We start from the raw sequence: 5,494 nt of genomic DNA, 5'->3' as shown, positions 1-5,494 counted from the left end.
CTTGAAAAAGTCTCAGTCAGGTTAGATTTTCTTCCTACAATTTAATACATATACAACATAGGGTTTTGGGATGAAAACCTTAAATAATACCCTTTTTAAAAAATTATATTTTGCAACCAATTAGGCTCACCTACTACTCGTGAATGCAAATTTTAAAACAACTTCTCATTAACAGGTTTAATGATCATTTCCAGGGGTTCATGAGGCCAATGCTCCTGATCTCACCGTGAATATAAATACCAGTGAGGGGGCTAATCAATGATAAATTAATGCATAAATGACTTGATTGCTCATTTCCAGTCTGGAGGCTATATTTCATCCTTGCATACTGTATGTCTTTGACAAAGAAAGCTATCTATTACACACACACACACGCGCTCCCACTCACACTCACATACTTTTGCTGCTTCATCTAGGGATGTTTCTCTGCCGATAGACCAAATAAGTTACGCTCTATTGTACGATGCAGCATCCCAGAGGCTGCTAGTCAAGGTTATTGATCAACACTCACCTCCATAATTGCATTGCCGTCTATTTAATTTGCTGTTAAGCTCCTCGTTAATTACCCCGTTTTCCATCTGGGCATAGCTATTAATCTCTTAGTCTTTGATCTGTTTAATATGCCTTGAGGACTAGTCTTGACATCTACAGTTGTCTGAATACATTTGGAAGTCCACTTACTTGTTTTGTTAATGCTGGGGAAGGGAAACGTACGCAAGCAGAATGCAAAAGAAAAAACACTGTGTATATTTGGAGAAAAAAAAAGACAGAATACTTCTGATTGAGATATCGTTGAACTCTGACAGCAGGAAATGCCTCAGAGTTTGTCTGTGGCATTTACTAAACAAAAGCAAGACCATGGAATTCATCTAAAATTGAGATATTCTTTGAGATGTTTCACACTTGAGGGAGGAGGAAAAAGTACAAAAATTAGTCTGGTCTCCGTCCAACCTTTCTCTTGCCAAATCTGAAAGCATCTACACATCATTTTGAAAACTAATCTTGAGTGCCTTACCCACGGTGAAAACTGACTTTCAAACTCAATCTCCCCAGCAATCAATCTTCTCCTGGCAGGGTAAGTCTGTCAAAAACTAGGAGCCGTGGCTATGAAGAAAGTAACATTTCAATTTCTCTCTTCAACTCTTAGTGGCACCCAGCATATGTTAGCCTTGGCACTGGAACCCTTATGAATGGGCAACAGGAGTTGTCTTTGTAGAAGGAAATGGAGGAATGAAATCATTCATCTGATTCTCTCTCAAACAGGGTTGCTGTGGCCATGAGGTTACAAAAGTAGTTTGTGATTGAACCTGCTGCTTTATGTCTGCATGATGGCCACAGCCACCCATGGTAATATAATCCCAGTTCACACTCTCTTATCTCATTAGTTTGCTACCTACACAGGTTCCTTTCATTTGCAGTCAACCACACCCAAAGAATTTAAATCGCACTCTGCAGTCTGTTTGATTGGGATACATGGATTATATTAAATTTTAATATACTGTAGGGTTAAACAGTCTGTTATATTAATCATTTGTTTCTTTGTCTTCAAGTTACTGTGGTTGTTGGAGGAGTTGCCTTTCTGGTGGAGGAAAAGGCATGGGAGATCAGTTTGTTCAGTTAACGTTTATTTTGTTGTGTTTATATTGAGTATAGTTCTATTTCGTTACTCTCTTTTAATGGCCTAGTTAATACTTTTAATATATATTTTTGCATTTTTGGGGGTAAGGAAAAACCCAGGTTTTCATCAACAATGCCTGTTTCCTCATTGCCTCGCTGCTTGGTCCCTAATAGTCTGACTACTAAGGAAAGGATAAAATATGTTCCTGGTTTGAATGTCCCTGTATATATTACGCATGTGGATCTTATTGCATTTCTGGCTTGATAAGAAATAATACCTCACAATGTTGAGCATCTCTCAATTCTGATTTATGATGCTTCAGGCCACCAGAAAATCCAGGAAAATCACCAAATTTGATGAAAATGTCATGCTAACCTGCCAGCAGTTTTTGTGATAATAGTTTCTGGAAAAAGGAGGGAAGGCTTTCATCAACAACTCTGATGTCATGATCCAGTGCTTCTCTGCAACTTTCATGGCCAACGCTTTAATGGCCAGCTCACAGAGGAAGATATGTTAATCTTTGCGAGCGAGTCAGAAATAGCAGGTTGCTCCCAAAAAAGAACTGGTATTTTCAGTCAACTGGTCCATGGCATTTGTCCAACAATTGACAAATTAGAAAATTAGGTGCAAATGTCAGTAATAGATATTCGGCATTCTAATGTGCATACATTCTAATACAAATTAATTACCAATTACTAGTGACAGAGACCAGAATATATGCTGTTTAACAATGTTATTTGTGCTGAAACAGTTCAATTGACATACAATACATTATTTAAGTTATTTATAAAGCAAAAATACAAAACAATCTGTTGGTAGTTAGTTTCTTGGGACAATTCGCATGTTTTCTGTTTTATATTATTGTAAATTAAATATGTTTGGGTTTTTGACTGTGGGTCTTTTTTAACTGTTGGACAAAATCAACAATTTCGTTGACCAAATGATCAACACATCATTTGATAATGAAAATAGTCATTAGTTACATCCTAAATAGTATCTGCAATACATTATAGCATCATATATAATGGTTAAAATAAATGGTGATGGTGTGCACAACACACATCCCCTTCCAGTATATCCATCTCAAATGAGTGACAAAAATCAATGGAGAGATGCTTATCAGGATTACGTTAATAATTAATGGTGAGCCCATGGCAGATGTATAACCGATCTAGGGGCGATAAGTTGTGGTGATAAATATTTCAAGGGTGGCTGAGAGAGAAGGAAGGAGCCCTCACTTGTCAACAGATCCCACAGTCAAGCATTCTCAACAGGGGACTGATCTTATTGGGTCTCCCCAATTGTGAAGTCATTTTCTCTGACTGTCTGTGTGTTGTGCTGATAGCTCTCACAGAGATGATGGAGACAGCTCCCTCAGTGAAGATCAAAGGGCCGGAACATGTACAGGCTAGCTAAGAGTGTATTGTTCAGGTCTGTGGATCAACTCTGACATCCCTAGGGCCAGACCCTTGGACTGAATGCGACTCTCACTCTCTTAATGTATTTTCTGTGTAGGGAATTCTTAACAGGTAACTGATGGGTATATAGCCTCTGTGATCTATCAAGGCCATACTGAGAGGCAGAAACAACAATAAGATCCTGTTTTTAAAGCTGCATTATGAGACTTTGGACTATTAGGGGAGAGAAACCCCAAAGCCGCTTGTAAATGGTAAACTATCATGTATTCTCATGTGCTGTCTCATGTGCACTATTGTCGAGTGACTATGAAAGGCCACTTTCCTCTACATGTGTGTACATAACAGCACACCAGCGAGCTCAAGCCCTGAATTTAATTTGAAAAAGTGTAATGTCTTGTACAGTGGACTTAACAGTAGGCATTGACTGATGAAACATTTTCTCACACCATACCAGTGTACGCTTAACAACGGTCAGGAAAGCAGTGTTTTGCTGCCCTCTCTGCTTGAAGGTTTTAAGCTAGTTCCAACTCTGACCACACCCAACTTCACTGATGCTTTGCTTTGTTGCACCATCACCCAACAGTGATGTTACAGTGGTACTGGGCTACACCTGTACATCACTTCAGCTAAATGTTCAACCAATGGTGGCCAGCAAACACAGGATTTTCAGATCTAAAATGTGTTTACTATCTCATTGGAATAAGATAGCATGAGGTCCGGACTTGTAGCACAAGAAGCTGAGCAGCGGTTGAAAGAATGTATTTGAATTAAGAATCAAAACTGTATTCAGTGGGGAATAGGGCTGAACGAAATCGAAAATTGCGATTTGAAAGAACGCGATTAGCTAATGTGCTTCAACTATGGATAACAGCTCTCACTGAGCCCGTTTCGTTCTGCTCCCACTTGGAGCATTTCAGAATAACAGCGTTTTGCCTGCCTGATTTTCCTGATTTGTCCTTGCTTTTTGTCCTTCTACGATGGTTCAGTAGGCTACGTTATTAAATTGTCTGTTTTAACTGTGTAGCAGACCTAAATTTTAGTCATGCAATTTAATAAATTTATGAGAATTGATACCCAATTATGAATTCATAATTGAAGATTCATAAAATCAAAATTTTATTCCTCGTTTCAGGGCACCACCGGAGTTGTTATAATCCTAGAGTCTCCGGACCTCTAGGTAGTTTTGAATAATTATACAATTATTACTAGTGATCAGTTAGTTAATAATCAGTCAGTCAGTCTCATATCTAAAGGGTCAATTCTCTTGGCAGGAACTAGAAATAGGCAACACACACAGCTCTTGATTATATTACAGTGAATTTATTCTCTAACTAAGGTGATAAAAAGATGGTTGGATACAGGGAACATAAACATTTGCTGAACAATGAGCCTGGAGGTTCGATTGTGGGAAGCATTTGACTCATACGGCATAGAAGAGCTAATGAAAGTAAACTAATGCTATAATTTTAGGAGTTAAAATGGACATATCTGATCACAGATCGTGTGTTAAGTCTTACTGCTTTTCGACAGCCTGCTTTTGGCCTGTTGCACGGGTCTCACGCTAGCTGCCCGATCCTGGCTTTTCGCTAGGGATTCTCCAGGGTTTTCCGTGTCTGATTGAAAACGCCTCCTCCGTCTGGCAATTCGGCTGTTTGCAGGTTTCCTTCGTTGTAGCTGGCGAGACCACGTGGCTTGGTCTGACCTCGGTGAAGTTGGCTCGACGAAAAAGGCTTAAAAATGGAACTTGGTCATTCCTGAATTAGTCCAGTGTAACCTAATGGACTGATAACTTTAACAAACAAAAGAAATAAAGAAAATAAAACAAACTGAAGGCAGATCGATGTCGCACTTCAGGTGTGTAGCTTCAAGCGAAACAAAAGGGCCTGTTTCGCTGGCCGACTGAGGGCGTTGCCTGGCGCGGCGCGCCGACGCGCGTGCCGAAGCGTCCAGAGGGCCGAGCAGAGCGGAAGAGAGCCAACAGCGAAGAGAAGAGCGCGAAGAGAGGTCGCGTGTCGCTCTTTTGTTGCCTGGGGCGTGGTTCCCCAGGGGGCGTCTCAGGTTTCCCAAGGGACTGCCTTTCTAAACTTAATGTCTAAAAAGAAATCTATTTGCATGTATTATAATCAAATATTTTCCACAATCGAACCTCAATGGTTGAACGGTTGTACTGTTCTAGGCATTTGGTAACAGGAAACAATTGTCACATAATTGGTCAGGATATTTATACATTTAACGGCATTTCCGACGAGGGCATGTAATACTTATTTCGTCCACTTGGGGGAGCTCAGGTTACATGAGGAAAGCTTGGATTACATTAGATGGAGTGTCTTGCTGAAAATAAAAACACTGCACAAGTAACTTTCTTTTCAGCACTAATATCAACAACAGATAGCAACAACAGTTAACATAACTACTCAAATAGAGGCAAACGTAATCAGGTAACTAAAGATTTAATTAA

Source organism: Micropterus dolomieu, linkage group LG06 (genome assembly GCF_021292245.1).
Source record: "Micropterus dolomieu isolate WLL.071019.BEF.003 ecotype Adirondacks linkage group LG06, ASM2129224v1, whole genome shotgun sequence".
In the NCBI taxonomy this organism is placed as follows: Eukaryota; Metazoa; Chordata; class Actinopteri; order Centrarchiformes; family Centrarchidae; genus Micropterus; species Micropterus dolomieu.
Note: the sequence above shows the minus strand (reverse complement) of the source record.